This window comes from Pelodiscus sinensis, chromosome 11, assembly GCF_052426305.1.
Source record: "Pelodiscus sinensis isolate ZL-2025 chromosome 11, ASM5242630v1, whole genome shotgun sequence".
Taxonomy (NCBI): domain Eukaryota; kingdom Metazoa; phylum Chordata; order Testudines; family Trionychidae; genus Pelodiscus; species Pelodiscus sinensis.
The window spans coordinates 4,329,399-4,351,300 of NC_143062.1; the positions used below are offsets into that span (position 1 = coordinate 4,329,399).

General features: G+C 43.1%; 1 long non-coding RNA gene across 1 annotated transcript; it reads left to right on the top strand.

The window, feature by feature from the left end:
* Positions 1–2,540: 2,540 nt before the first annotated feature.
* Positions 2,541–18,958, top strand: LOC142830985 (uncharacterized). The gene is made up of 3 exons (XR_012906566.2): positions 2,541–3,192; positions 17,031–17,170; positions 17,710–18,958. It is a non-coding gene; the product is annotated as an uncharacterized LOC142830985 (long non-coding RNA).
* Positions 18,959–21,902: the final 2,944 nt, after the last annotated feature.

Sequence of the window (21,902 nt, forward strand, 5' to 3'; positions counted from 1 at the left end):
CCTTGGCCTTTTGCCTGGTGTGATCTGCCTCCCACACATGCCTTAGAGGGTCACAATTAGGAACTTTTTTAAAACTGTAAAGCTTATCTGTGTGTTTTCATCATTCAAGATGACATGGAAGTTTTACTCCACATTACTTCATCATGGCCCGATTCACCAAAGCACTTAGGGTGTGTCTAGACTGGCAAGATTTTGCACAAAAACTTGCCAGCTGTCTACACTGGCCGCTTGAATTTGCGCAAGAGCACTGACCAAAATTTGTAATGTACAAAATCAGTGCTTCTTGCGCAAATACTTTCACGCTCCCGCTCGGGAAAAAGCCCTTTTGCGTGAGAATACTTGTGCAAGAGGGCCAGTGTAGACAGGGAAGAACTGTTTTGCGCAAAAAAGCCCCGATGGCTAAAATGGCGATCGGGGATTTCTTGCGCAAAATCGCGTCTAGACAGGGAAGAACTGTTTTGCGCAAAAAAGCCCCGATGGCTAAAATGGCGATCGGGGATTTCTTGCGCAAAATCGCGTCTAGACTGGCCACGGATGCTTTTGCGCAAAAGCATCCGCGCCAATCTAGACGTGCTTTTGCGGAAATACTTTTAACGGAAAATCTTTTCCGTTAAAAGTATTTCTGCAAAATCATGCCAGTCTAGACGCAGCCTTAAAGTTTAAGCACATGAATAATCCTGTTTACTTTAATGGGACTCCTGAATCAGGGTCCATATATTGTCTGAAATATGCCTGGATTTAAAATTTATCCTAGATACTGGCCTGGGATCAGATATCTTAACTTTCCAAAGGACAAAACAACTACCAGATCAGGACAAATCCCTAAATCATCATATTTTAAAAACTGAAATAAAGCAAAGAAATTAATTTGTTGCCAAAAGTATATTGTCTTAAAAACATCCTCTTATGTCCCAATTTGTAATATTTACTTTCCGTTTATTTAATAACAGGAAAAGGTTTGCAGCTCCTTTTGTTGAGTTTTACATGTCAGCATGTCCTATGGCTTTTTTCAAAATTTAATTTTGTCAGAAAAAACTCATATGGCACACTATACTAGGAAATACTCTTTATTTTAAATACATTTATGAGCAGGCAAAGGCAAACAAATGCTTCCCATAAACCGGTGGAAGTACCCTTATAATGGACTGATGCCTGGGCCTTCTGCCGCTCCTTTTTCTTCATCATTGCTACGTTCTCTCTCGTGATCTTATTACTTCGCTGCTCTTTTTACAAAACCAAGATTTGTATTGTTTATCCTTCCCCGCCCCCCGTGCCCACTGGGAATCTCCATCTCCCAGTGGCTCAGCTTGACTCAGCACGAGATGTTGCTCGTGCATGGGGAGTGCCCACTGGTGGATACATAGGACCAGACTTTGGTGTGTTTCTGCAACTGAGCTGAATGTCATAAAAGCCATGAAGTGGGGCTCATGGGTTGCTTTTGGATTCTGTGCCTCTATACATATGGGCTATCTCTAGGCCTGTAGATGGGGAAGGGAAGGGCAAAGCGGGCAATTGCCCCAGGGCCTGGTGATTCAAAAGGGCTCAGAGCTGCTATCCACCACTGCTACTACTACTGCAACAGTAGCCAGAGTCCCGGGCCCTTTAAATCACTGCCAGAGCCCTGGATGATGTGCTCAAGGTGGCACTAAGGGATGGCAGCAGGGGATGGAAATGTGGTCTGGGCAGCACTGAGCTTCCAGCCCCACTTCTTCTGCCTGAGGCCTGTCCCTTCCAGGAGTACCAAATCTCCCCCCCTCCCCCGGATCCCCGCCACCCCACCCCTGCCTAGGGGCTGGACAATTCTGTTGGCTCCCGTGCCTACCTCTAGTTGTTGTGATCAGCTATACTAGGGTATGTCTACACTAGCTCCTTAGTTCGAGCTAGGTAGGCAAATGAGGGCAACTGGAGTTGCAAATGAAGCCCAGGATTTAAATATCCTGGGCTTCATTTGCATGTTCCCCGGGCACCACCATTTTTAAATTCCCCTTAGTCCAAACTCTGTGCCCGTGGCTACACACGGCACAGAGTAGGTAGTTCGAATTAGAGATCCTAATTCGAACTACCGTTACTCCTTGTGGAACGGTACTAATTCAAACTACCTACTCCGTGCCGCTCATGATAGACCAAGTCATGATAGACCAAGCCTAGTTCTCTTATGCTGTGTCCAGACTCAAGGGTTTTTTCGAAAAAAAGTAGCCCTTTTTCAAAAAAACTTCACCTGCGACTAGACTACAGCCGCGTTCTTTCGAAATTAAATCGAAAGAACGCGGCTTTTCTTTTGACGGCGGAAAACCTCATTTCACGAGGAAGAACGCCTTTTTTCGAAAGTGCTCTTTTGAAAAAAGGCGTTCTTGAATGCAAACAGGGCTTTTTCGAAAGAGAGCATCCAGACTGCCTGGGTGCTATCTTTCGAAAAAGCGGCTTGCTTTTTCGAAAGTACTGCTTGCAGTCTAGACGCTCTTTTTCGAAAGAGGCTTTTTCAAAAGTATCTTTCGAAAAAGCCTCTTTCGAAAGAGGCTTGCAGTCTAGATGTAGCCTTAATGGTTATAATACACTTTAATTTTGTTTTGATATGAATAAGACAGAAAAACCAGTGATAACTGGTTTCCCTAACTTGGGTTTTAAGTGTAATCCAGATGAGACCTTAGTTAGAATGTTTAGCTTTCATGTGCTTTGTTTAAAAAAGGAAATATCTCAAAAGTAGGTTTATATGACTTATAGCTTCAGTGTGACAGGGTGTTCGCCCTGCACTGGCCCTTTAAGAGCAAACCCAGGCCGGAGGCAGGGTCTGGGAGTTTGGCCCCAGCTGAGGCCATGTTAGCTGATTGGGGCCCAGCTGGGAACCATATAAGACTAGGGGCTGCCCCTCCTGGAGGGAGGGCAGTGAGAGCCTGGTTGCTGGGGGTCTAAGAAGTTCCGTGGAGCTAAGGCAAGGCAAGGCAAGGCGAGGCGAGCTCTGGCCAAGTAAACCCCCAGACTGCAGGGCCTGAAGAAAGGCCCCCAGAAGAAACAACAACCCCCTGAAGGGGGGCTCAGAGCCTGATGTGGGCAGTGTCCTGAAGAGAACGCCACGGCCTGGAGGAAAGAGGGGAAACACCTCCGGAGGGAAGGTACCCCGCTAGCAGAAGGAGCTAATTCCGGAGACAGACAGCAAGGGGTGCTATGGTGGTGAGTGACCCCCCTCACACTCAGGTATGTGGCAAATCCTGCCCCTTCTTCTTTCTTAAGCCACGGAAGAAATCCTTGTCTTGGAATCCTCAGAAGGTAGTAGAGAGCTAGGATTTGGGGGGTATTTGTAAATCTATGGTCCAGGGCCTTTGTGAGCAGTACACCCACTTAGAAGTGCTCCAGATTTCAGAGGATATATTTCAATTTGAAAATTTCCAGTTTGTTGACCCTTTACAAGACTGGTATACCTTAGTGCACCTGACTGATAAATGTTACTGCATTCCTAAAGGCTGTTTTATTGCGAGATTGTGTTTTTTGCATATTTATGCTCACACAGTGTAAAATGTATACTAAGCTACAGTGTGATGGTTCCCCACCCCCAGCATGTTTATGAAATGGACTTATGGACACACACATGCATACCTTGAAGATGCTTTGGACAAAATATCAATCTAATGTCACAATATGCTGGATCTGTATATCTTATTTTGGTGTATGTATCATTCTTGTATGTAGAGTTAGAAATATGGACTATGGAATGGTTTATGGTTTTAAATGTACAAATGAAAGCTATCAAGGGTGTTTCCTTCAATGTCTGGGTGGTCACCTGTAAATAGCCTCTTTTGTCTTTATGTCTTAGCAGTGGTTGGTCTTAGGAAGTCATGTGGCCACCCTAACTGGTAGGGTCTGACTGGGTAATTTTCCATGGAAGGGCGGAATTAGAGACAAAGAATTCCCACCTGAAAGAGAAGGCTATTTAAGGTCCTTTGTCTTTGGCTTGCATGTCATTCCCAAGAGAGTGTATCAGAGACCCCAGGGCAAAAGATCTTCCCTGGCTTGGAGAGTTAGCTGAAATAAGGACAGTTTTAGGGTAAGTTTGTAATGAGCTGTCAGTGTTAGAACTAGCTATGTGTTTTCTGTTATTTTAAATGTGTAATCTACTTTGCTCCTGTTTTCACTTGCCACCACTTAAATCCTACTGCTTGTACTTACTAAAATCACTTTTATTTACTATTAAGCCCAGTGTGAATGACTGTTACCTGGGGGAGCAAACAGTATGTCCATCCTCTCATTGTTAAGGGGCGATTACCTGAATGATTTATTTGAGGTTCTGATCCCATTTGGAGGTTGGGTTCCTGGAAGCTGAGCCCAAAACTATGTTCTCCTCAAACCTGAAAAGATTCAGTGTCCGTCTTGCTCCTTAGGGAAATTCATCTCAGCTCTGTGCCTTGGCTGGGGGAGACAAGTTCTGGCTCAGCAGGACAGGGCGATGAGAAGCCCCGGATAGCAAGGAGGTGAGTGTCAGTGGTTTTATCAGCACATTGGGAAGCACTCCCAATGGGTCTTCTGTGACTGCCCACCATCATAGAACAGTTAACTTACTCTGGCCCTGGCTTCATAAATTTTAAGAGGCATTCAGTAAGAGGCATTGTCCTTTTCATATGTGTTCATTTTTTTAATTGTATCCTTTGGTATATATGGTTGTGACTATTTTCTTCCACTATTTGATCTGAGGAAGTGGGTCTGGCCCACAAAAGCTCATCAGGGGGGAGGGATGGCTTAGTGGTTTGCACATTAGCCTGCTAAACCCAGGGTTGTGAGTTCAATCCTTGTGGAGGCCATTTAGGGATTTGGGGCAGAAATTGTCAGGGATGGTACTTGGTCCTGCTGAGAAGGCAGCAGACTGGACTTGATGACCTTTCAAGGTCCCTTCCAGTTCTAGGAGATAGGCAATCTCCATTATTAAATCTAATAAACCATCTTGTTAGTCTTTAAAGTGCTACATAGTCCTGCATTTTGCTTCAGTAAAAGACTTTGTGTTACTGCACTTGAATGCTAACAGTCCAGTCACTGCAATACATGACTCTGTTATGAAATCTACTGTGCTGATTAATGATCTGATTAGATGTCATGTTACAAAGAAAGAATCTGATTAACAGCCACATGACTGCTGGCTATTTGCTCTTTCAGATACAAATATACAAAGTGAATATAAACAGAATGTCCCTACAAAACTATACACAGGCTTGGAAGAACAACCATAGATTTTAATGGGTAAATCTTGATTTCACCAAATACACACAAACTGACAATAATAGTAGAAATTTATAAATAGGCAAAGTAAAAAAAATGCTAGTTAAGAATTTAGTAGAATTTGATTTAAGGATATTTACTTTGTTTATTTTGACAGTGATGTTGACAATTTGTGTTTTAATTGTTGTAAAGTTTTAGCTGTTTGAATCTGTGTCCACTATCATTAAATAATAATTGTCTTGCACCCCAAGTATCTGATCTCCCATACTATGAAGGCTGGAAAAAAATTCAGTAAAAGCTAAAGTTAAAATGAACATAAATATTATCTGTTGAAATTTAAAAACAAAATCAAATTCTGCCAAATCTAATTATACCTGTGTATAACACAAGTTTGTGTTATACCTCACCCTTTTACTGACAATAGTAAGCAACAACAAACTACATTGACCAAACCGTATAATTTACTGATCTGAAGTATAGTAGATAATTTTTTTCAATATCTAACGTACTTTGTATAAGCAATTTCCATCCTGTTTTATTCTGAAATTCAAGCAAAACAAAGGATATCTTGATCTTAACTTGTGTTAAACTTTAAAAAACAACAAATAGTCTAGTAGCACCTTAAAGACTAACCAAACACAGAGATGGTATCATGAGCTTTCATGGGCACAACCCACTTCTTCGGATGACAGTCTTCACTACTACAACAACTCTTGTGGTCTTACTGACACCCCATCTCACCATCCTCAAATCCATTCAAACACAGTCAGTAAGAATATTTTATATTTTTTAAAAAGTTATTCTCACTTGAAATGGGAAGGTTACTAGAGTTCTTCGAGATGAGTGTCTTGGGGTACTCTACTCCAATTGTTGGTGCATCTCTGGGCCTTAGATCAGAAAGTTTTGTAGCATTGTCCTTTTGGACCATGCACATCATTGTCTGTCGACATATCACACGCCTAATGTAAACATGGCTTTAGATGCTTAACAGGGCAGAGACTGTGTTTAAAGATGTGTAATGGAGTCTCAATCCCACTTGAATACTTGGGCATTATGTACTTGGGCATTATGTACTGCAAATACATAACATGATGGTAATGTATGTATCATTTATTTTAAAGCTAAATGTAAATTGTAGAAACTAGATGATCCCAAACTAACAGAATATTATTGTAGATTTTTATGTCAAAGTCATGCAATTAATTAAAAACAAGACTTGAAATCACTTACACTGGAGAAATGAGTAACAGCTAATGACTTCACAAACATCTACAAATGTGCAGGACGTGCAGTTGCCATTTGCTACTGTAAAAGAACACTGACCTCAAGCAAAAAAACTTTGAATTAAACTTTAAATTCAGAATAAAAAAAAATCTATGTACACTTAGCACACCTTACTGTGCGGAGCACCAAGTTTACTTCACATGCCATTTTTTATAATCTACTCCGAGTCAAGTATTAAACAAGTATATTATTTACAAACATTTATTTCACCACAAATTTACCTTGCCAAAAGGAATTAAATGGTTACACATTAAAACCATTTTATATGCATGATACCCAACAGTAAACATTAGTATATACTATTGTAAAACTATTTCTGTTTTATATAGGGGGAAACAAATTGAGGCTTAAAAGGTAAAGGAACAGGCCGCTCCAGAGAAGGAGGGAGGGCTAAATACACTGAGGATTTAATGGAGCTCTCGTTTACTGATTAAGTGATTCAGATGCAACTAATTTTTTTTTTTAATTCTTAACTTAAATTCTAAATATCAGTATATGATTTTACTTACAATGGTTAGAGCATGGGTTCCCAAACTGGGGTGTGTGCTGGTGTGTGTGTGGGGGGGGGGGCGGGAGGGAGGCATGAGTTTTTCAAAAATCAAAAAGGGGGCATGAAGCTGAAAAGTTTGGGAACCACTGGGTTACAGGTTTAGTTGCTGTAATTAGAGAAATAATTTTGGTTAAAACGGGGTACTGGAAGTCAGGACTTCTACATGTTAATCCTGAGTGCCATTTACTTGCTGAGAACTTTTTGGAGTAGGGGGCATGGGAATTGGAGAAAGTCGCTGAATTTCTTTCTGCCTCAGTTTCCTCATCTATCAAATGAACCTAATAATAGCTGTCTGTCACAGGTCCAGCTGCAATTCTGTTGCCTTCCTGGTCTCTTCCCCTCATGCTGACAGACTTTGTGCCTTTGCTCAGAGTGGAATTCTGCAGCTCTCTCAGCCTTAAGACAATAACCTGTGTATCAACTGTGTTTACCCAGCAGGAACAGTTGGGTTTGACACCTGCAGTCCTGTGAATGTGGGAGCCTGTGAGTGGTGCAGGCACCTTTCTTAATCATGTTTATTCTCACAGTAGGAACAAACCATAAGAGGAAAAGGATTTATAAACAAGAACTTATAAGCACGTCTCTTACCTAAGGCCTGCCATCCCCTGACGATAATCTAAGGCAGGACCATCTTCTTTAGACACCCCCCCGGTGGGTGTTTGTATCAGTCAGGTTTTCCTGGAACATGTTTAACAATTATCTTCTGCTTTTTTGAGAGACACTTTCTGAATGTCAAGTCTTTTGATCTTCGTACATTCTCAGGTCTTTTCTTGTCTAGCACTGAGTTGTAACAATACTATAGTTTTTACTGAGGGGTGGCATATCTTAAACCATTGTTTTCCTTCTCTTTTTTTTTTCCAGAGAAATCCTATAGTGCTAACTGCAAATTTTCATGCAGTTCGCATTCCAACAAACAATACAACAAACAAATGTTCATTAATTACTACAGCAGCTATGTATCTGTCACACTGTCTATTACACAGGAGTGTTGGGAGGCTAAATTAATTATTTTGAAAAACATCTGGAGATTCCTGGCTGACCCCCATGACACATTATTTTTTGTCCAGATTTATATATCTTAAATCACATAGCTGTACTCTGGAAAGTAGTGGCTCCATCTTACTTTTTTCAAAAGTGTCACCTTCTTTCTTTTTTGTATATTCAGAGTCATATTGATAACCAGAATGTTTATATGCTGCCTTTCACACCTGCTCGCCAGCCTTTGCAAAAGAATTGTTTACTAAGTTCCAATCAGCTACTTCTGCTTAACCGGACGAGAAGTAATAGTTTTACACAGAGGTCATTGAAGGCATATCCTGAAGATAATGGTGGTATGTGAGGGTTGTCAACCTCCCTGAAGCTATTCAGGGAGATCGCTCTCCTCCCTACCCCAGAATGTCATTTTTCTTAAAATATCCTATTAATCTACAACATCATCTGAGGAAGTGGGTTTTGCCCACGAAAGCTCATGATACTGTATATGTATTTTTATTAGTCTCTAACATGCTACAGGACTACTAATTTTTTTAAAGTTACAGACTATACGGCTACCCCTCTGAGACTAATAGTCACTGGGAGAATAATAGCAATTCCAAGAGACCCCAGGGCAATCCTGGAGGGTTGTCAAGCCTATGCTGTGTGGGTGGATGTATTTAGGGAACTAATTTGGGCTTCTGATCCTTTTCTGCTTGTGATACTGTGTAAGATGTTAAGATCCTAGCTTGATATTCAGAACACAAGTTGAATCTGCTGAGCTGCCAATTAGAATGTTTTTATTAATATTATTGTAAATGGAGCATTTTAAGTGCTTGTCCTGCAAACACTAAAGCACTTTTTACAAGAAACCCCACCCAACACACTGTTACGTATTTGACTGAAGTTATGCACCTGCATAAATGTTTTTCAGAGTTAGGCCCCCCATTATGAAAATCACACAGATGATGATAAATGTGGAACTTCATAACACCAAACCTTTCACAAAACTTGATATAACAAGAATAAAATCTTAAGATACACGTGAACTTATGCACATCGATATTCTTGTATCAAAGAGTTCCAGTACAGTATTCCTTCTGTATGTTCATTTACTATTATCATTTCTGGCTCTCAACATGATCAATATTCATTAACATGCCATCTATTCTGCCAAGAACAACCTTATATCATGTGATCGGTATTTTCATGATGGTAAGCTGTAAAGCTTACTGAAATGCATTTTTAAGCACCAATCTGTTCTTGGGTTTAGAGCACACAAGTACAGGAAGAGCTGAAAAACATTGGTTTAGGTATTGTAAATACTCTTAGAAAAAATCCATTTAAATTCAAAAGGCCACATCGGCAGCTGACATATTTTGCCATGGCTTTCTTGCTGGCTGATATATAACAGCTGAGAGGCTGGCCAAGTCCCTGTGACCATTAGATCAAATTCTATTCTCTGATGATAATCCAGCCTCACTGAATGTAATGGTATTGCACTGGGGTAACAGAAGAAGGGTTAGCTCAATATATTTAAACAATGGGCACCTTCTGTAATTGCAAACATTAAACTATATGTGGACAGATAAAGAATTAAATTCTTTATTTCCTAGAAAGTCCCATGCAGGCAGAAGGAACTCATGACCTTCAGAAGTTGAGATGTCTGCTGAATACAGAAAATCTACAACATACACCCTCCAGGTTTTTGTTTAAGGATTAAAAAAATGTGTAACAGAAGTAGAATGCACAGTGGCATTCAGATGCCATTAAAATTGATTAAATGCCATTATCAAGAGCAAGTTCTTGCTTTTCAATGAATGTTATAATTATTAATTAGGAAAAGATAGAATGTGGTTGCCCCTTACAAATACGGGAGCATAGAGAGCCATTCAAATGGTTTGAACAGCAGCGTTTCCATGTCATTCAATTTGTTAGACGTTTCAGACTATTTTTTTCACTAATTCTCTAAGGGTACATCTACACTGCACCCTAACTTAAAATAAGATACACAATTTGCATAGCGCAAATTGTGTATCTTATTTTGATTCTACTTCAAAATAGCTTATTTTGAAATTTGGCACATCTACACAGTGCCACATTTTGAAATAACGCACTATTTTGAGACATCCCTTAACCCTTGTGGAAGGAAGATTGCAGGAATGCCAAAATAGTGCACCTATTTTGAAAAAATATTTCGAAAGAATGGGCAGATTATTAAGACGTGGGGTAGCTATTTTGGGATATCTCTGGTATCCCGAAATAGCTGTGCTGTGTAGATGTACCCTTACTGATGTTGTTTTATCTGCTACCTAACGTGCACATATTAAGCACAGACTCTTAAAGAACATGAAGTCCAGTGTTGCTGACATCCAAATAAGGAAACAGTTTTTAGGAACTGCTAGAAACAGTCTTATGTCCCCTACCTATGATCAGATAATAAAAATTCCCTCTGAAAGCTGTAGTATTGTTCTGAAACCAAAGTATCAAAATAAATTCATGAAGCTATGATTCAACTATTTAGCCATCAGCAGCTCATTTGAAATGCCCAGATAGATCAGGTGGCATGAAAAGAAAACATTATCCAAAAAGAAGGGAGCATTCCTGTGTGCTAAAGCATTAGTTGGTAGCATGACCTTGAACAACCTAATTGGCAGACCTTAGAGTTTGAGAAATGAGCTGTTACAACACATATTAATGGCATAGTTATCACATGATAACCAATGTCAAGTAATGTGTATTAATGGGAAGTCCTGGGATTACAAACTATTAACACAACCCGTTGCAAGATTTCAGAGAGATTGCATCAATTCTTTCTGTGGGTGCATGATTCCCTTGAGCCAACATTGTATATTTTTAAAAATTGATTTGTGGTTGAATTTGGATGCTTGGAATAAGTAAAACAGCAATTGGTTGTTATGCAAGGTTAACCCATTTTCCCCACATGTACTTTCGTTTCCCAAGGATGCCACATGCTTTGACCTTTCCAGTTTGTTTTTTATAGGCACCATACTCCACCAGACATGGTTATGAGCTAGCAATAAAAACATCTGAATTATGCTTGTGCTTTTCCATTTACTCAGTATATGACCTGTGTAAGTCACAGCCACTCGCTGCCTCAGGATCCCCATTTTACAGATGTGGAAAATGTTACTTATCCACTTCTGTAAAGTGCTTTGGGAGCTGGAGAGGAAAAGAACTGTTAGGGTGCATCTACACTGCAGTGCTAGCTCAGAATAAGCTACCCAATTTGAGCTACACAAATTGCATAGCTTCTTTTGAGCTTATATTGAGAGAGTCTATTTTGAAATTTGGTGCTGCCTATACAGTGCCAAATTCCGAAATAGACCAATATTCCAACAAGTCCCTTAATCCTTGTGGAACGAGGTTTACCGGGCTGTCAGAATGGCATGCCCATTATTTTGATTGCATTTCGAAATAACAGATGTGCTATAAAGACACAAATGAAATTCATGGAATTTCAGATACTGGATGTGTCCTGAAATAGCGTCGTTGTCTAGACATACCCTTACTGATGGATAATCATTTCCTGATAGGAGTTTTGAAAACAATTGTGGATTCATAACAAGAATAAGGATTCCTAAGATGAACAGCATCTGTCTAAATGCAAACATACTTTTCCAGCCCATTAAATATATATTATGCTATTATATTAGCTCCATAAGACTCATTTTACTTTATATGGGATATCCTGGTCTCTCAGGTAAACAGGTTTTTTTAAAAATATTTGTAGACTATGTATTCACTTGACAAAACTGGTGTGGTCATTTTGGTAAATGATCTGCCTTTTAGAAATGTTCATGAAAGGTTTTTTTATTTCTTTGTTTCTTAACACATAGTTACAAGGAAATAAAACCATTCCTAGCCACATACTTTTCAATGTGCAGGTTACAGTACACTGTAAAGAGACAGGAAATGTTGAATCATTTATAAGATCATACTTTAATTCTTCACTCAGAGTATGGCTACACTGCCTTTCCTTATGGAAGAGTATATGCAAATCACACTTCATTTGCATATCTTCCGATTTCTTTTTGTGGAAGAGGCTTTGCCACTAAAGCCCTGTGTAGACAGAGCCATTTGTTGGGGGGGGGGGGGGGGGACCTTTTTTGCAAGATCCTGTAAACCTCAATTTTTGAGATTTTTATCCTAGCAGCACCAGCTCGAGTAGTTAGACTATGTGTTTGAGATATAGAATAGTCCACGGGTTTAATTGTGCCCTGGGTTGGGGGAGGGCGCATGTGCGGCCCCGCCCCTGTGCCGGCATGTGGGGGAGGGCGCACGGAGCTGGCAGCGGCAGGACGCACGTGCCCAGCCCGCCCCTGCCCAGCTACCACCACTGGCGCGCAGCCTGGGGCAGGCCGAGCCTGGCCGTGCAGGGCCCCACAGCTGCAGGGAGAAGGGTGCTGCTGGCCGGTGCTGTGGGGGTTAACGTGGTCCCCACCCCGAGCAGCCACTGCAGGGTGGCCGCTGGGACCTGCTGCAGCCTGCGATCTGGGAGCCCCAGCTGCCCGGCTAGCCTATGCCTTAATCCGGCCCTATCTGTGTGTCTGTTTGCAAGTCTGATTAAGTACTCCTCCTAAACAATAAGCTAGGACCACCACATTTGGTATGCAGCTTCCTCCTTTATCCTAACTGAAAAGCAAGGCCACAGTTTGACTGAAGGAAAACAGGGTGTTCCTGGAATTCGATTGTTTTCCATAACATAGAAAGGGAGGGGCACAGAGAGGAGGGAAGCAATACAGTCACCACAGGGGCAGCAAGTGCAGGGGACAGCTATCCTGCAGAGTGACCACTGAGGACAGCCACATCACCAAGGGAGTGGCCTGCTAGGGTCCGGCTTGCCAACTTTCCCATCACTAGCCCAGGTAAGTGGCCCCCAAAGCCCCAGTGCCAGACTGGGGGGAGGGGAAGCACTGCCAGACCCACTGTCATGCTCCCCCACTCAAGAGCACCACCTAGGTGAGGCAGTGCATCCCCAACCCACTCACAGGACTCACCAGTGGTCTCCCTGGCCGTGTTGCCAGGCCATCCAGTACGCCCATGATTGGCCAGTCTACACAGCCCCCACTTCACCCCTGCCCCCAAGGAGTTCTGACAGGGCAGGCTTGTGTGATTCCTCCCTTCCCCCTGCTCCCAGGCTGGGCCTCAGGAGCGCTGGCAGGGAAGGCCTGTGCAGCACCCCCTTTCCATGTAGAACTAGCAGGGGAAGCCTGCACAACGCCTCCTTCTCCTCCCCTCCTCTGCACCTAGGCTGGGCCCAGGGAGCACTGGCAGGAGAGCCCTGTGTGGGCCTCCTCTCCTCTCCACCCCTAGGCTGGGCCTGGGGAGTGCCAGCGGGGGAAGTTTGTGTGGGCAATGTGTGGACAATGTTGGGTAAGTCTTCTAGTAAAGTATAAAACACCTACATTCGCAAGGTGCAAGATTATTCCTATTACATACACGTCCGCCATGTTTGCAAGAATAGTTTCAGGAGGAATAGAGTTAATTGTAATTTAGACTCCTGCCAAAATATCCATGTAGATAATCTCACTCGTGTTTATTCTCCATATCAGCAATTCAAGGAGAGCTCAACTGTTTAGTCTTTGTCACCTCGCATCAATGTTAAATAATTTAAAAGTACAAACACTAACAAAGATGTAAAATAACGATCAGCTTGAACAGGACACCTAACGTTCAAGATGCTGAATGATTCACGAGGAGTTCTTGACGGGTGTGATTTACCTTCCTTTTGTACAAGGCTTGGCATTTTCAGCATTGCATGTCTCATGAAAGAGAGGAGGTACCAATATAGATTTCATAAGAAAAACAGCAGACGACAGTATCTTATCACTCTAGCCAAAACAAAAAGGAGGTGACTAAGTGCTAGCTAGCTCTCTTTAAAGATACATCACTATCTGCCTAATGCCATTGAACAAAAGGCTACAATGTTAGTTTTGCATTACTGTGATAGACAGTATTTTGGTGACAGGAAAAATCAGTCCATAGTCTGCCCCCAGTTACACCTCAAGTCTATGGAAGTCAGCGAGATCTGTAGTCCGCTCTGGGCACAGGGGTCTTGCTGCAGTAGTCAATCCATACGGGCAACATTGCACAACAAGTTTTCTGGGGGAAGGAATCATAGCTTCATTAACTGGAACAGAATATTTAAGTAACATACGCAGGGCGATACTGGATGAAACCAAAGGTCTATCTAGCCCAGTATTCTGTCTGCTGACATTGGCCAATGCCAGATGTCCCAGCGGGGGTGAACAGAACAGGTAATCAAGTGATCCTTCTCCTGTCATCCATTGCCAGCCCTGACAAACAGAGGCGAGGGACGCTCTTCCTACCCATCCTGGCTAATAAGTATTGATGAACCTAACCTCCAGGAATGTACCTAGTTCTTTTTTGAATCCTGCTAAAGTCCAGGTCTTCACAACCTTCTCTGGCAAGGAGTTCCAATGTCAAACAATGCCCCCATCCAGTATTTTTACCTAAGGCGGTGCCCCAATTTTCTATAAATCAGGATCTTTTCCTCCCAGTTTTCTTTCCTAAGCCACACGCTAATAAAGAACAAACTCTCTGCACTCTGGATAAGAAATGTGCTTTGGTGTTTTATTTAGAGAACAACCCTCCATCTCCATAGCAGAGAGGATAAAGGGTTTGCTAGCCTCCACCCAGCGTAGATCTTCAAGAATCACAGCCTACATCAGACCCATTATGACTTTGCTAAAGTGCCAGTGCCTGCAAACATGGCCCAGTCTATTAGAGCCCAGGCACCTTCAGCAGCCTTTGTGGCACAGGTACCCATTCTGGATTTATTCAGGGCAGCAAACCTGCTCCTCCATACCTATGTTCAACAACCACTATGCCATTTTCCAGCATGCTAGGGATGATGTATCTGTAGGTAGAGCCATAGGTAGAGCCCATTTGCAATTAGTCGCCAACCAAACCTCCTTTGGTACAGCTTGGGAGGTCACTTAAATGTAACGAACACAAACAGTTGCTTACCCCTCACAACTGCTGCTCTCTGAGCTGCACCACTCACTTCTATTTCAAATCCCTCCCCTTCATCAGAAAGTTCTAGCAAGAAGAAACGGAGGGGGTGGAGGATCACCAGGGGTACATATGCACCGCCATGCAGGCATCACTCCAGGAAGCTCCCCCTGCCAACCCAACGGATATTTCTGAGAGAAAAGCCTTCTGACCATCCTACATGCGGTGTGCGTACACCTAAATGAAATGGACAGGAACCACACATCCTAAAGAACAGCCATCACGAAAGGCAGGCAACCATCTTTTATTCCATCATAATGCTGCTGAGGTGATGTCTATGCAAGAGAGCTGATCCACTCCATTTTTGGTAGTTATGCGAGGTATACAATCAGGATATGTTGAGTAGCTCCAGCTCCAGGAGGAGGTGTACTGTATGCAGAGGAGGTGTCTGGGGTGAAATTCAGAGTCTCCCCAGATCCACCCTGTGATGGGGTGCCTCAGCCCTGCACTATAGAACAGATTGTGGGCTGGGCCCAGCTGGCTGAAAGCTCCCCTTCCCCCACAGCCTTGCCAGGCATGCTCACTAGTGAGCTGGAGTATAAAAGGCCCCGAGGCAGCTTGCTCAGTGCTGACCGCCAAAGGGGAGGGACCTGCTGAGTGAACTCCAGAGCTGGAGGAGCAGGCACACCCAACCTGACACAACAGCAGCTACAGCCCCAGCAACAACTGCTGCAGCCACAGTGACAGCCATGGCCCCGGAGACAAGCTGGAAGTACATGACTGGGAGATGTGCGGGGTGGTAGGAAGTGGCCCAGGGCCGGGAATTGCAACCCCGAGTGCTCAGCATGTTGTGGGGGGGGGGAGCTCCCGCTGAGCAAGCAGTGAACCGAGCCACTGCCCATAGGCCCTGGGCTGGGACCTGGTGGAGTGGGTGGGCCCGGGTCCCCCTACCCTTCCCTCTGCAGCGCTCCTAGGCATAGGTAATTTCCTGAAGCCTGTTGACTAGGCCCCAAGGCCGTATTTACCCCAATAGAGGGGAGTATTTCAAAAGATTAGGTCTTAGGGCTGTAGTGACCCCGATGGGGGGAGTGCTATAGGGACTGACCCCCATAGAAGGGGAATCTGGGACTCAGACTCCATGGGCTATCCAGACACTGATAAACGGACCCGTGGGGGATTTTGACAGTGGGAATCCACCTGAAGGAAACCCATCCCTCGACACACCCAAAGAGCCAACTCCCTTGAACAGTCATGAGCTGCATCTCTGAGCTAGCAGAAGTAGAATAAGCAGAATAGAACTACACACTTCAAAATTGGCACTAGGTTAGTACCCGTATTCTCATGCAAAATGCCAGTAATTCTATCAGTGAACAACTGTGGCCTCAGTCTTCCTCTTACAGCTAAGCCAAAAGTGAGAAGCACAGCCCTCTCTTTGCAGCAGTGATAACTCAGAAGAGGGAGGTGGAAAAGACCTGTGAGAGCATCTAATCCATTCAGGATTGTTCTGCACAATAAAGTTTTGTTTCATCTCCCTTTAAAAGTCCTAAGAAATGAAATTTCTCTTGGGGCACTGTTTCTCGGGCATGGTCATTAGTCACTTAGCCCTACTCTACACTAGGAAATTATTTCAATATAACAAACGGCGCGTCCACACTACTAAGCCCATTATTTCAAAATAAGGGGCTGGTTATTTCAAAATAATAACTCCTGTTTTCCATGAAGAATAAAGCTTATTCCAAAATAGCGGCAGTGGGATAGTTTCACTGCTGCTATTTCAAAATAACTACTCCCCAGAGTCATTCAAAGTAATTACTCCACAGTGTTTCCTGGGGTGCTAAGTTGAGGTAGCGCATCCACCTTAAGGGACCCTGCCTTGGACTAATTTTGAGGCTTTCCCGTAGTGTGGACGTACTATTTCAAAATAGTTATTTTGAGAGTTACTATTTTGAATTAATTTCCTAGTGTAGACATGCCCATAGTTTCCCTTAATATTCAGACTACACTTTCCTTTACTTAATTTCAGGTCATTATTCCAAGTTATATCTCCAACCTATAACATCAGCATCCTATACATGGTGTCATTCACTCAGCTATATCCTCAGGAAGTACTGCCCTAGTCTGATCCATCTGGCAATCAGATTTCACTGCATAATCTGAAAAATGGTAAGTGGAGCACAGGACATTTGTACCCCAAACAAGTATCCCCACGTTGGGAGTTACTCCGCTCATTTGCTAACCATTGAACATAGTCTGGCCCTGAAGAATGGTTAAACTTCTGTTGACTTTTTCACATTTGGCCCTATTGCAGGACTGCAGGGTTATGTTGCCTCAACAATGAATTTCAAAACATAGCAAAACTGACTTGGCCCTTGGATGATATTTTATTTTGTCAGCGTCTAAGAGGGCAGCTGCATTCTCAGCAGCAAGATGGTCTGAAACATCTGTCTCTGGCTTCCCGCTAACCTCAGGGAAATAAGCTGTAATCTGCATATTTTAAATTGCCAGTGGGGTTTGTGGGCTGAGGGTGGATGGGAATGTAGACAGGCTTCATATTTTTGCAGCTAAATTAATCCTACATAATGTAGGTTAAGTTAAATGGCAGCCTAATTTTTGTGGGAATAATATAATTGTAATACAAAGATGTTAAAGTAACCGGGGGCTTCTTTTCCTGTCATCAACAACCTACATATCTTGGAACCAAGAGTTAAAGTAAAGCAACAGCATCAGCATGAACCTTCTCCTGCATCCCCAGAACATCCCCGCCTAGGCAGGAGTCACACGGAAGAGGACTCTGAAGATGAAGCTTCTTGAACATAGCTGTGGAGATTCTGAGACAAATCTGGAGTTTCCGCCATCCTGCCAGTAGACGGAGCTGCAGTACCTGAGGGGGAAGAAGTATTTCAACCTGGAGTAGCCAGTCCACCTTCCTTTCTCTAAAAAGAGACCTCCCTACCTTCATTTTCTTCTCCCTCTCTTGCTACAGAGCTATAAAAGCATATTCTGATGCAAAATGTGGTTTTGAAAAACTATAGCCTTCTACAATGGCACTGGCTGTTTCAAAGTTTTCCAGGGACAAACCTTTCTCCCCTAAAGCCTCGCATTGCTTTTGCATCAGTACAGATTCTCCATCATGCTAAAGGATGGCACTGACAGAAATGAGAGAGAGGAGCACAAAGAACGTTCTCCTACAAGGCGCACACACTTTTGTTTGGCTGGGGATGGAATAGCATGGAGACAAATTTCTTTTGAGTATGTCGCTTCTCTTCCTCTTTCCCCTGCTTCATACTGATTCTGCGGCAACACCAAATGGTATCAAGAGTGATCACAAGGTTAACTGCGCAATATAGATTTGCCATACAGGAGCACTGGTAAAAAACTGCCTTTAGTTCTGGGTCCCAGCTACATGGTAGGGTCAGATTACAAAAGGATCAAGCCCTATCTGTGGTTGGGGTCAGTGACTTCTATGGGTGTGTATCAGTGTGGACATTACAGCCTCCTTATGAAAGTTTGATCTCTTTTAACCTCTCTGTGAAATGCAAAGGAGAGAGAAATGCCATTTTGTTCTCTCACTTATTTTCAATGAAATTCATATTTTGCCATCTGCACACATTACAACATATCTTGGACTGGGTTCAAGTTACTTTATTTGACAGCAAAGACCTTTGTGTACAAACAGCTGATTGCTTAAACAAGCAAATTATTCCATTTCTACTCTTGTGAAAGTTTAACATTTTCCAGAAAAAAAAAAACTTCATAGTATAAGATAACTGTATAATTAGCTTTCATTCATGTGCTAAATTGCTTTCTCCACCCATTTCTTCTAGTGTACATAATGACAAAGGACACAATTCAGCCCTAGTATAAAGGTGCATAACTCTCATCAACGTCTGATGGTCCATTGAAGTCAATTGGAGTCAAGTCCACTCAAACCATGGCTGAATTTGACCCAAGAAATAAAATAATAACTATTCTTGGATCATTGTAAAGTAATCATCTTAACAATGGAAAACACTCTAGCATTAGCTCTTTGGAATACCGTATCACAAAGCAGGCATTATTTCTGTTTTTGAAGGATATGATTATTATGTGGCCCTGAAAAATATTTTGCATAATACTTCAGAATATATTGACAAAAGTTATTAAATAGCCCAAAAGACACTGAAGTGCAGCAGGTGGCTTCTCATGCTGTACAGTGGCTTATGTAGAATGAGTTGGTCTCAGTCCTGCTCCTAATGAAAAGGTTTCTGATCCAAGTGGAATTAGCAGCACCCATATTTATGAGCTCAGTAGAGTTAGCAAAGAGTGAGTAGATACAGGCACTAAATCAGGGGTGGGCAAAATGTGGCCCGTGGGCTGCATCTGGCTAACCAAACATTTTTCTCCAGCCAGTGGGCCACTCAGGCAGTCTGCCTGCCTGCTGTGGTCCCAGCCACACCATTCCCAGAAGCGCCACAGCTAGAGATTTCTGGCAAACATGGCTCTGTGACCCCCTTGGAGGGAGGGGAACAGTAGGTCTACACATGCTACCCCTATCCTCAGCATCATTTTCACGGCTCCCATTGGCTGGAAAGAGGCCAATGGGAGTGCAGGGGCAGTGCATGGAGACATGCTGTCCCTTGCCCAAGAGGCGCGCAGAGACATATTTTCCCCAGTTGTGCAGGCAGCATTCAGCAGCTTGGAGTGACATGGGTCTCAGCCCAAAGTGAGCTGGGGGCATTGCAAGGCTATTATGAGGAGGGACTGTAATAGTGCCACCCTTGCTTCTACACTGATGCTGGTGATAGCGCTGTGTTCAGATCTGGGCACCCAGCCAGCAGTTGCTACTCTCTGGCTGTCCAGCTCTGAAGACAGTAAGGAAGTAAGGCTGGCAATATCTGACCCCCCCCTAGAATAGTCAGATTTCACAGGGAGAGATCAGATTTTACAATCCATGAATACTTTTTTTTCATGGCCATGATTATGGTAGGGCCTTATCTATAAACAGTGTTCGGTTTCCAGAGATGTTAATTTGTCTCTTTTCACAAACATGAAATGTTATTTGCATGCATTAAAAAGGAAAAAAGAGTAAATAAAACAAACCCATAAAATGCCAGGAATCCCACTATTCTTTTCAGAAATTATCTGATGAGAAATGTGCCACAAGAAACGTGTGACACAAGTACCCTCTTTCTTTTGTTGTCCTTATATATACCCATACTTCTGTAAACTGCACTCCAATTCATCTGATGAAGTGGGTTTTACCCATAAAAGCTTATGCCCTAATACATCTGTTAGTTTCTAAGGTGCCACAGGACTTCTCATTGTTATGACAGCCTGGTGAACACACCTATTAAAACCTGTAGGGGTACCATTAAAAAGTGACAAAAACCACAGGATTCCTTAATATCCTAAGTTATTGTGTGATTTTGAGTCATACATTTGTTACAATACTGTAATGATGCCCATTTTTCAGATCTGCAGAATAATACAGCCACTTGATAGAAACATTTTACTTTCTGTATAAAGCACAAGGATACAGTCCCTAGATGGTTTAATGGGAAACTGCTGTATAATTTGTCCCAGACACCCAACTTGAAAAGAGATCCCAGTTCCGCACCAGCAGTGAGACTATGCCATGCTTATAAAAGGCCAGTCATAGAGCACACCTGTAAACACAAGGCTGAGGAGGCCACTGAAAGGTGACGGAGAAGCAGGTATGGCAAAGGCTGTTGGCTCACAAGTGTCAGGAATTACCCGAGGGACATCAGACAAATGAGGACATTGCTGCATAAGGAAAATGGCAAATGTTTCCTGCAATGAGCTACAGCCCTCACTTGCAGGAATAGAATAGTGTCGTGGGTTATTTTCAGACACTGACACCAAGTTGTGGTTGAATGGGGGTTAGGGACAGTCTGCTTCATTTTCTCTAGTTCGAACTACCTAGTTCGTGCCCCGTGTAGTCGCGCTGCACGGGGTTCGAACCAGCGGGGTTTTAAAAATGGCGGCGCCCCGCTTATGCAAATGAAGCCCGGGAAATTCAAATCCCGGGCTTCATTTGCAAGTGCGGTATGCCTACATTACCCCGCTAGTTCGAACTAGGAGGGTAGTGTAGACATACCCTGAGTCTCTTATTCTGGCAGTAGAGGCAGAACTTGGGCAGCTTTCCACCAATCCACTGCTGAGGGTCCCTGTCCACAGTGGTTACCCAGACTCTCTGGAAGCCATCACTCGCTTTCTTTAAAATCTCCCCAGCTGTTGCAGGACCACCAATCAGATACAGCTAAAAAGGTGGCACATCTCCCGCTTAACCCATTCTCAGCTGGGACAGCGGGGCGGGGAGGGGGTGGAGTCTGTGTATCCCATGGCAGGTGGCAAGAGCTTTTGACAAATTATATTCAGCCTTTGATAGCTGGAAAGGCATTTCATGGTCTGATGTAGCCACAAAACATTATGATATGGAGGGCTGGCTCAACCCAATAAGCACTCACTCAGCAATATTTTGTGCCTGTTTTGTCACTCATATATGTATTTTTTAATCATTTAGTCCCTCCATAGGAAGGGCTCAGAAAGGAAAGAATGGCACTGCAACCCCATCTGTTCACAGACTATCTTTATAGCTCCATCTTATTCTTATTGGCGGCTGGCACATCAAACCTCCACCTTCACAGTAGTGGCTTAATAGCCCCTTCTCTGGTGTCTGGACAGTGGTTGCATTGATGGTATTCAGATAGCAATCAAGCAAGATGACTGCCCCCACTAGCATCCTGGATGATTGATGTGTGGGGAAAGGAAATGTGAAAAATACTCCCCCACCCACCCATTCCCCACTAAGGATGTTAAATTGTGGTTAATTGACTAGTCGAGTAGTCGATGGAATTTCCATGGACTAGTCGATAGACACTTCCATCTTCCTCCT